A 16,350-nucleotide genomic window follows, 5' to 3' on the forward strand; every position below is an offset into this window, starting at 1 on the left:
CCCCCCCCCATATCATACATATCTATTATAATTCTATTGACTCCATGGATGTTCTCTTAACCTCTTTTACAGATAGCTTTGTGTTGCTGTTTAGAAATACAACTGATTTTTTATATTGATTTTGTGTCTTACAACTTTATTGAATTAGTTTATTAGTTCTAACAGGTTTTCTTTTGTGTGTGAAGTCTTTAGAGTTTTCTGTATAAAAATCACATCATCTGCAACAGACATGATTTTATTTCACATTTTCCTTTCCAATATGGATGATTTTTATTTCTTCTTCTTGCCTAATTGCCCTGGCTAGAATTTCCAGTGCTATGTTAAATTGAAATAGTGAGATAGGCTACACTTATTTTGTTCCTGATCTTAGGGGAAAAGCAAAACAAACAAATAAACAAAATGACAACATACTAAAAGAAGTTCTATGGGGGAAATGTATAGTGATAAATTCCTACATTAAGGACCAAAACCAAAAAATCTCAAGTAGCATAACTTTACCTCTAAAGGAACTAGAAAGAGAAGAACAAATTAAGCCCCAAGTTAATAGAAGGAAAAATATAGTAAAGTTTATAGCAGAAATGAATGAAATGCATAACAGAAAGACAATGGAAAAAGATCAACAAAACTTTGAGTTGGTTTTTTGAAAAGAAAAATCAGCAAATTGTTAGTCTTACCAAGAAAAAAAGAGAGAGAACTCAAATACATAAAATTATAAGTGAAAGGAGAGACATTACAACTGACAGCACAGAAATACAAAGAGATCCTAAGAGAAAACTATGAACAGTTACACACCAACAAATTGGATAACCTAGAAGAAACAGATAAATTCCTAGAAACACAATTCTACCAAGATTGAATCCTGAAGAAATAGAAAATATGAACATGACCATAATGGGTAAGGAGATTGAATCAGTAACCAAAAAACCTCCCAACAGAGAAAAGCCTAGGACTAGATAGCTTCACAGATGAATTCACCAAACATTGACTCCACCAAAGAAGAATCAATGCCAATCCTTCTCAAACTCTTCCAAAAAATTGAAGATGGAACATTTCCAAAGTCATGTTATAAGGCCAGTATTACCCTCAGAACAAAATCAGACAAGAACACTACAAGGGAAGAAAATTACAGGTCAATATTCCTATGAATATAGACGTAAACATTCTCAACAAACTCCTAGCAACCCAAATTCAACAGCACATTAAATGGATCATACATTGTGATCAAGTAATATTTATCCTTGGGATGCAAGGATGGTTCAACATACATAAAACAATAAACATAATACACCACATTAACAGAATCAAAAATAAAAGTCACATGATTATCTCAACAGATATGGAAAAAGGATTTGACAAAATTCAACATCCTTTCATGATAAAAACTCTCATCAAATTAAATATAGAAGAAACCTCAACATAATAAAGACCATACATGACAGACCTACAGCTGACATCATATTCAACTGTGAAAAAAATTAATTATTGAGTTATGTGTCAGTTAGATACGTGTCAATTCTACTTTTTTTGGAAACTGTTTTCCCCCTTTATTTTTTATCTGTTATTTTTTTTATAAGTTTCTGTTTTTAATCTGGTTGTAATTTTATAATTGAATGTTTCATTCATTTATTCTCATTCTGCAAAGTCAATATTTTACTAAAAGCAGCTTTGTAAAGCTATAACCCATACATTTTGGCATATAGGGACCTCAGTTTTATTTTTCCTGACTAATCTTTGGCATATTTGATTTTTATTATTGGTACTTTAATTAATGGGGAATTAAAAATTATGACTTTCTTCTTTTTAATGTCTCAACTAAAAGCCTAGGGTGTTTATAAGTTCCCCTCCCCTTCATTCGTTGTGAATTCCAACTTCTGTCTCTCTAGCACTGATAGACTGCTGAAATCTTGGCTTTACACTTTGGCATCTCAGCTGGATTTTTTTGCTTGGGTTTTCAAGTCTCACTCTGCATGGGAAAGGCTTAGGAGTTGGCAAATGCCTCAAGGGAAAATTGCTGCTGCCTTTTGGACTATCCTCTCTGTTGTTTCTTCCTCCCTGTTATGCTTTGGCCTTTTTGGTCTATGCCTCCCCAGCCTGGTGGAACTCCTCCAAACCCCAGTTTAACTTTGTGCTTAGAAATGATGGTCCAAATCACCCACACCTCTGAGGGAATAGCCAGTCATCAAAGTGGGTTCACCTTAATCTGTTCTCCTTTTGTCAGGGATCTTCACGCATCAACTCCTGATTGTCTTGGTTATTCTCTAATGCCTTCACCAATGCTTTCAAACATTTTAAAATGTCTTTTATTCAGCTTTTAAAATTGTTTTTGGCAAGAGAATTAATCATGAGAATACAAATTCTCCCCCTTAATTTAACGCATTCTTTTCTTATAATGGTCAATTCCTTTTTAATTTTAATCTTAGCCTTTATTTAATTTATTCTGTTTTAATCTCATCTCTTGACTTGTTTCACAAAGTCTGTTTTCTTTTAACTTATTAAAAATACAAAGTAGATAATTTCTAAAAATATCTTCAGTTTCTTACTGTAAATCACTTTGTGTGTACACCCTGTATCCTTAAGGGACTTTATTCCTTAATGTTATTTAATGTTGCTGTACTCATTCTTGAAAGAGAAGAAATCTGCCCAGGTTCTGTGTTTGGAAAGACATGGTTTAAAATTACTCTAAGTGCCCTGTATTGTTCATTTGGGCGTGGAGTAAATCTCTCTTATCTTAAACTCATAACTACTACCCAGATTTCAAAGGTCAATGAATCATTGGTTTAGAATAGTTTAGAATGGCTTTGCTAGGTTTTCTCTTGTCTTTCAGCTGAATTCCCTGACTCAGAAGGGAGTTTATTCCTGGAATCACGAGAGAACAATTGCAACTCTTTCACCAGGGTAGTGCTTGAACAGTAACAACCCCAAATGCACTGGTTTCCTTGAATCTTTCTTTCACCCCTGCTTTTAAATACTTCACATCAGAAGATGCAACATACCTCCACTTTGTGTTTTTAGAAGCCCCAACTACCTTGGGTTACAGAGGGTTATGTAGAATGAGAGTTTTGGAAGGAGAATGCCTTGAAAGTTGTTCTTGTATTGTAAAGCAGTGACTGTCAAGTGCTGGATAAGGAAAAGAGGAGAGGGCTTTTATATCAGGCAGTGCTGGGCTTTAATGCTGGTTACCCCATTCTCAAGCTACTCAGTCTTTCTCAATGGTAAGATTGGTATGATAATGTACTCTCCTCAAAGGATTATTATAAGGACAAACTAAAAAGCATAACAGGATCAGTACATTCTGGGTACAAAGAAATTGCTCCAAATACTACCTGTTATTATTACTTTCATTATTCTTATTCTTATTTTAATAATAAACATTTGCAACTTCATTTTGGATACCAGACTCCTTTGAGAAATCCAGGTATCTTGTAGTATTAAGCAAGATTTTGTAATATTTCTAATTCGGTGAGGTAGGGGACGAGGTCAAGTGGATGCTAGGGTGTGGCAATGAAAAAAAAAAAAGAAGTCTTGTGGGAAGTTCCTTAAACTAGTCTTTTCAACATGAGTGATGTAGCCCAGCCATTTGGGGGACAAGGGCTTCCACATCAGAATTTGAACAGAGTCCTATAATAATTATATGTGCTATATTCTCAAAGTTCTGTTGTTGCTGCCATTTCTTCACTTTGAAGGCCTTCACAAGCTGACTTCAATTTATTATTGCAGCTAGAACTTCTAGCATTTACACTCAGATACTCTAAGTTACAACCTCATGGGGCAATTGTGATGTTCTCTCAGTATGCTAACACTTTCCCATACATTTTTTTCATACTATTTTCCCAGCCTGACCAGCCATGAATGTCCTTTGTTATTTGTTATTGTCAACTCTAATTCTCGCTCTTCCTTCTTCACAACTCAGCAAAAGTATCTTCTTCCCTAAGAGCTCTTCCCTAACTCCTCACGGCTTCTAAAATATTTTATTCTGCACGTTGGAAACTTCTGGTTGCTATTATTCACCTTCCAGGCTGTAAATTTCTTGAACTGTGTCTTTGTTTTCTTTTATATTTCCAGACAGTGAGGTACAATTTCTGGTAGGCATTCCATGACGGCCATTAAAAACTGAACTTAAGTATCTTAATTAATAGTAATGTTTTTTATTTACATGCCACTGGAGAAAGATAGTACTGAGATGAACAAGGAATATCTACCCTTCAAGCCTGTTAATTATGAATTTTATTTTTTCATAGAGAGGTATCTGTAGATAATTATTTAAACTAATAATGTCTTAGTTTCTATGGCCCCAACTGTAATCACTGAGTCAGAGAAGTGTTCTGTTATTAATGATAAGCCTGGGTAATTTGCACTGTACAGAATTTCTCTAAGTTTCATTCATAGAATCAAGAACTTTATTTCTAAATCTTTATGCCCTATTTTCAGAGTCCTTAAATGAACTGCTCACTCTCTTACTCTCAGAATTATATAAATTATTAATTAAATCTTGATCTTGATCATGATTTCACTCAGTTGCCCAAGTCAGAAGCCTCAGTGTTTCATCCACTCTTTGTTTTTTTCTTTTTTCTTTTTTATTAGTTTCAGGTGTACAGAACAATGTAATAGCTAGACATTTACATTCCTCACAAAGTGATAACCCTTCTCCCCCAATCTACTACTCCTCTGACATTATACATAGCTGTTAACAAGTCTATTGACTCTATTCTTTATGCTGTTCTCCACATCCTGTGACCACACATGTGCGCGCGCGTGCGCACACACACACACACACACACACACACACACACACACACACACACAGGGTTGGACAATTCAGTTTGCTAACTTTCCACCATGCACTTACATATATATATATATATATATATATATATTTTAATATATATATATATATTTATATTTAATTATAGTTAACAATATTATTCAGCTTCAGCTTCAGGTGTACAGGCAGTGGTCAGGCATCTACATAGGCCATGAAGTGGTCTCCCTAATAAGACAAGTGCCCACCTGACACCCTACAAAATCTTTACATTATTGATTATATTCCCCCAACTGTATTTCACATCCCCGTGGCAATATTGTGACTACTAATTTGTACTTTCTAATCCCTTCACCTTCTCCCTCATCCCCAATCCCCTCCCAACTAGCAACCATCATTTTTTTCTCTATATCTCTGAGTCTATTTCTGTTTAGTTTGTTCATTTATTCTGTTCTATTAGATTTCACATATAAGTGAGATCATATGGAATTTGTCTTTCTCCGTCTGACTTATTTCACTTAGCATAATATTCTCTAGGTTCATCCATGTCATTGCAAATGGAAAGATTTTATTCTTCTTTATAGCCTACTAATACTTCATTGTATAAATGTACCAAAGTTTCTTTATCCAGTCATCTATTGATGGGCATTTTGGTTGTTTCCATATCTTGGCTATTGTGAATAATGCTGCAATAAACATAGGGGTGCATATATGTTTTTGAATTAGTGTTTTGGATTTCTCTGGATACATACCCAGGAGTAGAATTGCTGGGTCATAAGGTAGTTCCACTTTCAATATTTTGAGATATGTACTTCCATACTATTTTCCATAGTGGCTGCACCAAATTGCAATCCCATCAACAGTACACGAGGGTTCCCTTTTCTCCACATCCTCACCAAATCTTGTTGTTTGTTGATTTATTGATGACAACCATTCTGACTGGAGTGAGGTAATATTTCATTATGGTTTCTATTTGCAGTTCTCTAATGATTAGTGATGTTGAACATTTTTTCATACTTTCTTTTCTTGTATTTAATTTATAATCCCTTCCTAAATCTATCAATTTACTTGAAATTTAAAAATAAAATGCAGCTCATCTTTTTATCATCTTTTTTTCTTGGAAAGAGGAGGAACCAGTTTCCTACTCATGCCACTGACACTAATTTCTTTCCTACTGTAGTCTATTTTAATCAATGCCAATTAAAAAAAGATATTCAATAATACCATCTCTGGTATTTGAAAATCTGTTAGATTCAAGTGGCTAAATTATTGAATTGAAACTCCTTAGTTTTGACCTAACTGATTTTGTAAACCTCATCTCCTACTTCTCCTGTCTGTATAGTTTAGTTTCAGGAAAATATCATATCTTTTAAGGCTCTTTTGGGCTTGTTTGCTTGCTGTTCTCTGCTTAGAATAGCCCTTCTTTGCTCTCAAGCTCCTACTCACTCTCTAGCTTAACAAATTATTAATTCCCATGTAAGAGATGCTCAGCCATGGGGCTTCTCAGCCCTTTGTTAATGTACCATCAGTGATTACTACAATGAGTGCCTATCAGTTTGTCTTTGCCCTCACCCTGGTGTGTAAACCCTGTGAGAGCAGGAATCCTAAATCATTAATTTTTGTAATCTCAGGGTATAGCACAGTGCCTAATAATGGGGCACAATCTGCTTTTCTTAACTCAGGCTTTAAAATTGCTGCCATGTGTTTAATGAGAAGAACGCTAGAGGCAAGTTAGGAGACCTGAATTCTAGTCTTGGATTGATTATTAACAAGCAGTAAAATCCGGGCATATCACATCATCTCTTTGCATTTTGGTTTCTTCATCTGCAAAGTGAGAAGGTTGAACTAGATGCTGCATAGGGAAGCCTCCTGCTCTAAAACATGATAATTCTAGGTGGAAAAGCTTGTATATCGACTTGAGTAGAATGGTAATATTCTATGGCACATTCTTAACTTACAACTATTAATTTCCTCCTCTTCCTTTCTTTTACTCTGACTAACCACTCATTCTGATTTAATGAACTGGATTTCAGAGTGAGACATTAACGGTTCATAGTGTTATAGTTTAGGCATGTGATGTTGGAATCATATGAGGTCTTCACTATACACGTGCACACAAAACAGCCTTTAATTAAACACTTGAACTATATTAGTCACATGCTCTTGAGAAAACTATACAAAGGACCCATCCCAGGCCCAGATGTGCCCTTGGAAAGGATTGGGCCAGCAAAACAGAAGGAGGGGTGAGAGTTTGTCATGATTACTCCCATCTGTTCTTTAAAACAAACAAAAAAAGTTTTCTAAATGAACACTAGATGTGGGAAAAATTATAAGAAGCTGATATCAAATCTGGACTAAATATGTTTTGAGATGGGATTTTAGATTTCAAATTTTGTTAAAGCCGTACCTGCTTGTCTCTTCTTTTCTTCCTTGACTTTATTTTTTCTTAACTTGGATGGTTCTGTGATAAGCCTAGAGCATCCTGTTTATTATGGTGGATAAATCCACTCCAGGGAGCTTAGCTTGATCAGAATTTCCCCCCCAAAAAACTTTTTGACACTTAATACACTGACCCAAACATGTATGGAGAATAATGATACCAATTTTCCCCATTCGTTTAAGAAGCGGAGAAAACTGAAGGTGAGGAGAACTCAGTTGAAGGTATATTAATCCATCTAACTTTAATAGGCCACCATTTAATTTAACAAAGAGAGACTTGCTACAACACAGGATAGAATTTATGTTATTAGCTACTCTATTGCTTTTCCTGGATGACAGTAGAGTTTATGGCAGCATAGACCCTCCATGACCATTAATAAATAATCAAATGCACCAACTAAATTCTCATAGATATAGTAATAAAATGTGCAGTTGTTGGGGTCTGGAGATTGTGAAGGGTGGAGTTGTTAAGAATGTTTTCACTCTTTGATTTAAATTTCTAATTTGTTCTTGCCTAATATAACTTGAGAACTTACAGTGAATTTATATAAGTCTTAAGAATAGTTTTATGGCTGTGCCTAACCTTTCTAATGTATTTTCATTTGAGGCAGTTAAGTGTTTTAATTTATTTTATTTGAGCTAATTTATTTTATTTATCTTTTGGGCTCCTTTGCTTACTGTTCTCTGCCTAGAATAGCCCTTCTTTGCTCTCAAGTTCCTACTCACATAGTGAAAAAAATGAAGTTTAAAAGCAAACAATAATTCTCCTGAGATACTATGAACCCTGATTAAATGTGGGACCTTTGAATACTTTTTAAATGTGAAACTTTTAAGGATGTAGATACTTAAGAAATAGGAACTAAACAGTTTTTAATTTTTGCAATCAGATTTAAAAAAAACCAAAAACCCCCAGTACAATATATTTCCTTCCCTGCTATTTCCACCAAGCATTCAAATTCAGAGGCTTCATTCATTACAGCTGTAGAGAATCTTTTCACCAAAGAGAAAAGCTATTGCATCAAGTTAAAGGAAATGTGAACAATTTCAAGTAAATTAGGGTATTCTTTCAAAGCCAGTTTATGGGAAGAACCAGGGTCATAATTTAACTATTGAAATAATTTTGTTCTTGATAGTTTTTTTTCTTCCTATTGTTAATCTGAGAGAAATGTGGTACAATGTTTTTTAATATGATCACATGTGTGTCTATTAGAAATCTTAAACCAAGAGAAAAACCTTTGTATTTCTGAGGATAAAACATATTAACACACCTGGCACTCATGTAATGTGCTGAGTGAGTGGATCAATAAATGAACCAATGGTTCTGTTTTTTTTTCTTCTGCTGGACCAATGATACCTTTCCAAATGTCATCTTAGACATGTCTTCATTATAGTTTGACAAACTGAGCTGATAAGAAAAATACCTCCACTAGTACCCGATTATAGAATATTTGGGAAAACTTAAAGACAAAGCACAATCTCAGAAAGCTAAAATTTATTGGGAGCATTCTTATTCTTTCAGTCCTCTGAATCAAATGTCATTATGTGAACATAAATGGAGATGTATTAGAAATATTCCATTAATGGAAAAGATAAAAATGCCCACTGTCATTATTTCTAGTCAAAGAAGTGAAATAGGAGATACAAAGATTGAAAAGAAAAAAGGCAAACTTTTTGTTATTTGTAGTTATATGAATATATATGCATAGAAAATCCAATAGAAATGAACTATGGAACTTTGAATATTTCAGCATGGTGGCTAGATAAAAAATTAGGATTTCTATACTAGTAATAACCAGTTTGAAAATATAAAAACATCTAATTTTATAAAGTACCTAGCAATAAAGCACCAAAAGATGTAAAAGATAATTTATGAAAACAATCTATAAATGTAAAAGAAAGCCTGAATAAATTGAGAGTGCAACCATCTTGCTGTATGAGGGGAGGACTCAGTATTGTAAAAATGTTTCTTTCTCTTAATTTATAAAATCAATGCAATCCCACTAAAAATTCTGGCAGGATTTTTCATGGAATGAGACAACTAGATTCGAAAATTCAAATGGAAGAATAAATGGCCAGCTCTAAGGACACTGGTCATATCTTGTTCAATGGAGAAATTTTCTATTTAAGCAGTACAGGGACTATTCCCCCTCCCTCTCTCCCCTGGCACACCCCCATATTTCCAAACAAGAATTTTTGATGTATAACAAGGTGGGGTCATCTGCCCTGCTAGATATCATGACTTATTATATTAATAGAACCAATGTGTCGAATTGATGCAGGGAGGTACAATGGAGCAGAAAAGGGAGCCCAGAGAAGACCCATGCATATACAGAACCCTTATGATAAAGGTGACATTCAAATTAGTAGGGAAATAATAGACTATTCAGTAAATGGATATGCCAATTGTCTCTCCATAGAGAAAAATATAAATCTCTCTTTCATACTGCATATCAGAATGTAAAAAAAACAACAACAAAACTTTAAAATATTTAGAATTCAACATAAAAAATTTCTTTGTGAACTTGAGGTAGGAAATAATTCCTTTTAAAAGATATAAAGCCACAAGTTCATAAAAGACAGACAAATTTGTCTAAATTAAAACACATCTTTTAACAAAAGGCAAACAAATTTGAAAATCAAGTGATAGATGGAAAGAAGAGATTAGCAATTTAGCAACACAAATAGAAGATTAGGAGCCAGAATACTGCATATGATAAAATATAAAGCAATGTGGTTTTTTCGCCAAAAAAATGATTGCTCAGAAAAGAAGGCATAATAGAGTCTTTGACATCTCTGAAATATATGGGCAGCCTAAAGTCATCCAATCATTGCTACTTTTGCATGTTTGTAGAAGACCCAGGTTGGAGTAGGTTAAAACAACAAGGCAAACAAGCAAAAGAATATAAAGGCGGTTAGTAAATATTATTTATTCCTGGGATATGACCTGAAATTGTAAGGTTGGATGTTGTTAAAAACAAGCCTCCTAAAGATTATTTTTTAAAATATGAAGATCAGTTTCCCAATGGGAAATTGATGACACATTCAAATTAGGAAAAATTAAGGAGGGTTTATTATTCAAAAGACTAATTATAAAGGTGTGGTGGGTGTAAGGGAAGTGCAAAGAATAGTGCAGGAACCCAGGGCTAGCAGGCTCACATTCTAACCACTCCTAGGTCTGCAAAGGTAAAGCAACAGGAGGGCGAGGTCTCTGGACATGGAAGGAGAGAGTCATGAGGAGCAGAGTTCCTTGAAAGGAGCAATGATCTTCTGTCCAAGGATGCAGCCAGATTGAGGTAAACTCGAAGAGATGGAGTCAGAGGAAATAGATACCACAACCTCACCATCCTACCTCCCTCTCAGGCCTCCCCTTGTCTGACCCTATTAGAGACCAAGGGTTCCTAGGGATGTGGTCCACACAGGTCAGCTTTTCAGGGCAGGAGTAGGGTGGAGAAGGAAGGAGAGTGGATATGAAGGGGCAAATGGAAGATAACTGGCACAAAAAGCAATATAGTTTGTGATCATACTGTGAAGATTATATCAAATGGTATTTGGTAGCTTGGAACAAAGTCCTGAGTGTATTAAATGCAGATTCAAAATTTATTTGAATAGAAGTAAAGGTGATTTGATTTAGAAAATTGTAAATGATGCAAAAAGTAGTTCAATGATGACAAACCCTGATGTTGGATATGCTAATTTGAAATTTGAATAAAATTGCTTAATGCAATGTGAGTGAAGGGAAGAGCAATATTCTTAAAATAATTTATTACGTAATATGTGGTTTAAAATATGTACATTGCAGCATTATTTACAGTAGCCAATGTATGGAAGCAACCTAAGTGTCCATCAATAGACAAATGGATAAAGAAAACGTAGTATATATAAACAATGAAATATTATGCAGCAATAAAAAAGAATGAAATCTTGCCTTATACAACAACATGGATGAATCTAGAGGGTATTATGCTAAGTGAAATAAGTCAGACAGCGAAAGACAAATACTGTATGGTTTCACTTTTATGTGGAACACAAAATACATGAACAAACAAAACAGAAACAAACTCGTGGATACAGAGAACAAACTGATGATTGCCTGATGGGAGGGAGGTCGGGGGGATGGGTGAAAAAGGTGAAGGGATTAAGAAGTACAAATTGGCAATTACAAAAATAGTCATGGGGATGAAAAAGTACAGTATGGGGAATATAATCAATAGTATTGTAATAACTATGTATAGAGCCAGGTGGGTACTAGACTTATTGGGGGATCACTTCGTAAGTTATATAAATGCCTAAACATTATGCTGTATACCAGAAACTAATATAATATTAAATATCAACTGTAGTTGAAAAAATTTTAAATAAAATAATGCATTTGAAATGATATTAATATCAAATGTAATACATAGATATTTGAGTAATTTATTTATATACATAAAGATGTTTGTATTTAAGTTGTACAAAACTTTTTAATTTTTTCATTTGGAACACTGGCACATAGTCTTATATTTGCAGTCACCTTATATCTAGACATGTGGTATACAATGAACTCTGGAGAAAAATGACAGGCAAGTATAAAAATGGACAAAAGATAGAAACCAACAGATCAAAGGAAAGGTAAACCAAACAGATAATAAACATAAAAACAATGCTTAACTAGTAATCAGGGGAAAAGATTAAAATGAGACACTATTTCACACCAATTTGATTAGCAAACATCAAAAACTCTAATGTGTGTAAAAAAGATCTTATCTACTGTTGCTAAAAATGTTAACAGTTCCCACCACTTTTTAATATTTACCAATATCTAGTGAAATCATAACCTGGGATTCTCTGGGTCTAGATCTAACTGATCTAGGTTGATCTGGAATTTCTTGCTCAAGTGCATAGGGAGATAAGTAAAGTATCTTCACCGATATATTTTTGTAGTAGTGAAAAACTGGAAGTAATTTGATATCATAAATAGGGAAATGGATAAGATAAGCCTCAGCATATGTTGCAAATTAACAGCAATTAAAATCAAAGCTGTATATACCAACTTGGAGAAATCTTAAAATCAGAGGTGGGTGAAAAAGCAAACTTTAGAATGATTCATATTGTAGAATAGCATTTACATAAATTAAACTCAAAGCAATACTATACATTGTTTTTGTATCATAAGTGTAGTAAAAACATAAAAGCTTGGATGGGAAGGAATATATACCATATTCCTCTTGGGTTTGAACTAGAATGAAGGGTACCCTGGAGTAGATAGAAGCAGGTTGGTGGAGAGAGGGCTGCAGAGAGCAGGAGGGCCTGTTAGTTTGAGGCTCAATTTAGACGTTAGATTTTGCCTCCAAAAGTCAATGAGCGACACTGGCAGGTTTGAGAGAAGGCAATGAAGTTTAAACTTTAAAAAAATTTCTGGCCCGGTGTGTATTTAATATCTAAGGACCCACTAAAAATATTGGGTTGTCGGGAAAGTCATGATACATTTTTGCAATGACAAGCATAGAAAAAATACGTCATAACTTTACCGACAACCCAATATAAGTGATAAGCTACATAGCCCAAACTCAGAAGACAGGCTATTTTTGTTCAATTTTTGGCTCTGCCATTTACTAGCTGTGTTAGCTTGGACGAGTTAACTTAACCTTCTATGTCCTAATTTGCTCACCTGTAAAATGAAGATAATAATACTACTTTGTAGGGTTGGTTTGAGGACTAAGTGAGTTTACATTTGTGAAGTGCTTCAAACTGTGCCTTATACACAATGAGTTGAAGCTGAAGTTCATTAAGTACCGGCTTCTCTCTCTCTCAGCCTCTGAGATGCTCTGGCTAGAAGATGAGATAGACACTTGGGATGATCTTAAAGTGTCAATTCATGTAGGAGCCTGTCTCTAATAGACTATGAAAGCGGTATTAAAGAATGTGTGTCTTTTAAAAATAGATGGCTGTTTAGTATACTGGAGGATGTTCTCATTTTTAGGATATTTTTTCTCTTTGAACAGATTGTAAAATAGAGAGCCTGTGTAGGAGTTTTATCTCATTGACCCCAATCCCTGCCAGGCCAAAGAGCATAATACTGAGCAGAAAAGAAAGTGAAAGGATTGGTAAACAGAGGAAAAAACAACTCAGGCAGGTATTTTTGTTTGTTTTTAAATCATGATAAAATATATACATAAAATTTACTATCTTAACCATTTCAAAGTGTACAATTGACTAGTGTTAAGTGCATTCAAATATTGGTGTAACCAATCTCCAGAACTCTTTTCATTTGCAAAACTGAAACTATACTCTGGCAGTCACCAAACTTTCTGTTTCTATGAGTTTGACTTTTCTAGATACCTCGTATAAGGGTTATGATACAGCGTTTGTCTCTTTGTGACTGGCTGTTCTCACTTCTATAATTTCCTTGAGTTTCTTCCATGTTGTAACATGTGTTATGTATGAATTTTCTTTCTTTTCAAGGCTAAATAATATTCAATTGTATGCATTTACCACATTTTGTTTATCCATTTATCTGTTGATGGAAACTTGGATTGCATCTACCTTTTGGCTATTGGGAACATACTGCTATAAACATGGGTGTACAACAGGCAGATGTCTTCATGAAATTCTGTGAGGTGGTCCCCTTGACTCCCTGGAATATTAGGATAAGCTTGGGCTCTGAACCAGGTAGACCCTGGTTACAAGCCTGGTTTCACTCTTTACAGCTATATAATCCTGGGCAAGTTGCTTAAATTCTCTCTCAGCTTGATTGTTCTCTGTAATGAAGGATTAGTGATATTTAAACACAGTTGTTTTAAGAATTAAATTAGACCTTGCACAATGTTTGATACATTGTAAGCAATCAATAAGTTCATTTCCCTCTTTCCATTCAAATGTGCTATCTCTTCTATCTCTTCTATTGCGACCACTTATGCATATCTCCTTTTATTCTTGCTTTATTATAAGGAGAGCCACAAGCATATCCATGAGACCCAAAGTTGGCTTACACAGTTAATACTAAAAAAATACAAAAACACATTTTCTCTAGGTCCCAGTAGGGTTGGTTCAACCTTGCTTACTAAAGAAATATTACTCAGTTTCAGGGTTCTCTTGAAGGAGGATTGATATAACCAAGAAGACTTATGATCCCATCATTAAGTTGTTTTTCCTAAAATCAGGAAATGGTAACTTTTTAAAAAAGTAGTTTCATATATTTGAATTCACTTCAACACAAACTTCGAGGGAGTGCCAGATTTGACCCACATATATTCCCTGATGCCTAACTCAATTGGGCCCACTTTCTTGACCTTGAGCTAATAAAGAAAACATACGTTTATGTTGGCAGCAAGTGTTTCATTTTATTTTCATTGGGGAGTGTCATTGAGATAAACACCTTTGAATGGTACATCTTAAAGGACGTTATAGCATATTGCTTGTTTACTTAAATTCAATTTAGTGGTATAAATATTACTTTAAAATGTCAGCAAAAATATTTTTTAAATATTTGGAAGAGTATACAGAGAGAATTTGTAATTTTAGATCTTGGCAAAAAACTATAAAAAAATAAGGTGTCAGATTTGCTTTGCTGAAAAAATTAAGTTTAATGATTATTTTGTTTTGAGAGAAAAAAATGAAAAGAATGACTTGAACTTTGATGAAGAAAAATAATGTAAAATAGAAGAAACTTTGGTAGAGGTGATATAAAAATTGAACAGAGGGATACAAGTGATACTTGTTTTTAAAATTCCACACATCAAAGGGTACAAACAGCATTTCAACATCATGATTCAGTCCAAAATTAGCTGGTACAAAAATGAGTAGACATAATGGGCTTATTTTATTGTCAAGTTCTTTTAAATATTGAATCAGGAAATTAAATTAGATTTATAAAATGTTTTGCTTTTGCAAAAACAATGCTACGCGAATACAGATCATGGTTATTGTTGGAAATCCTTTTTCATTGTGTGTGAATGTTTAGTTTAGTATGCTTGCAGAGCAAATTAAGGAACCTGAGAAGTGTTCTGAAGAGCCTTGGGAGTTTGACTGTGGTCTTCTCAAAGGGCAAAGAGAATTCCAGTCTTAACTTATAAGATAGAAATGAAAACAGGGCTCAGGTGAGCAACAGATGGTCCTGAATTCAGTGAATCCCATGGAGTGCTGAGGCAAGAGAAAATTCTAGGGTCGAGCATATCACTGGAGTAGAGTCCATCACGTGCCTCAGACATGGTAGACTTTGAAACCAGGCAGTAACTGAGGGTGTTAAGCTTGGTCCTTTGGTGCTTATCTTCAGGAGAGGCTGTGGTGCCAGGCATTGGGGGTGATCCCACTAGTAGGTACTAGGAGCATTGCAGTCCCTTTGCTGTAAGGAAGTTCCAAGTATTAGACCTACTGCTGCTGAGGTCTTGGGCAGTCTGACGAAGTCACAGTTCCTCCATTTATTCAAAAATAAATGTTTTGCATGATTATTGTTTGCTGGGTACCATCTAAGAGCTGGCTTCCCAAGATTAGTAAATGTATAATTTCTGTCTTCAAGTAGCTCCCTTCAGGATGACCTGCCTATTCAATGGTGTGTACAATGTGTTCTCATTTTTTATAGGTAGAGGATAAAGTCAAAGGATGTGTGGACCCCTCAAAAAGATAGTCCTTATATAAGGACTCTGACCCACAGTTTCTACAAAGTAGAAATGGTGGGAAAGGAAAGGAAGAATGTGAGTGAATGTGGGCTGTTTCCAGGATGAGTCAGTAGGGGTAAAGTGCAGGAGAGTGTGGAGTTAGTGGACATCTAAGGAGGGGACCTGGAAACGAAGGAGGAGGGTGTCACTGAAGTCAGAGGTTGTCCTCAAGATGCAGTTCAGAGTTGGTCTCAATGATACAAAGTGTAACTTTAATTATAGTAAAACCTTGGATTGCAAGTAACTTGGTTTGCGAGTGTTCCGCAAGGCGAGCAAACATTTCTAATACATTTTAACTTGGTAAACAAGAGATGTCTTGCAATATGAGTAGTTTGTTTTCAGAACAAATTATGCTCGCAAACCAAGGCATTACTGTATATGGTATTGAGGCAATTATGTAATAGCTTGTGAGAGCTGGAGGGGACCTGATCTGTCACCTAATTAACTCACCCCTCTGTCAGCTCGACAAAGTGGAGTCTAGAGGAATGAACTGACTTGCTTTGGTTCTTTTTTTTT

The sequence above is a fragment of the Hipposideros armiger genome, unplaced genomic scaffold, assembly GCF_001890085.2.
Source record: "Hipposideros armiger isolate ML-2016 unplaced genomic scaffold, ASM189008v1 scaffold_125, whole genome shotgun sequence".
NCBI lineage: Eukaryota > Metazoa > Chordata > Mammalia > Chiroptera > Hipposideridae > Hipposideros > Hipposideros armiger.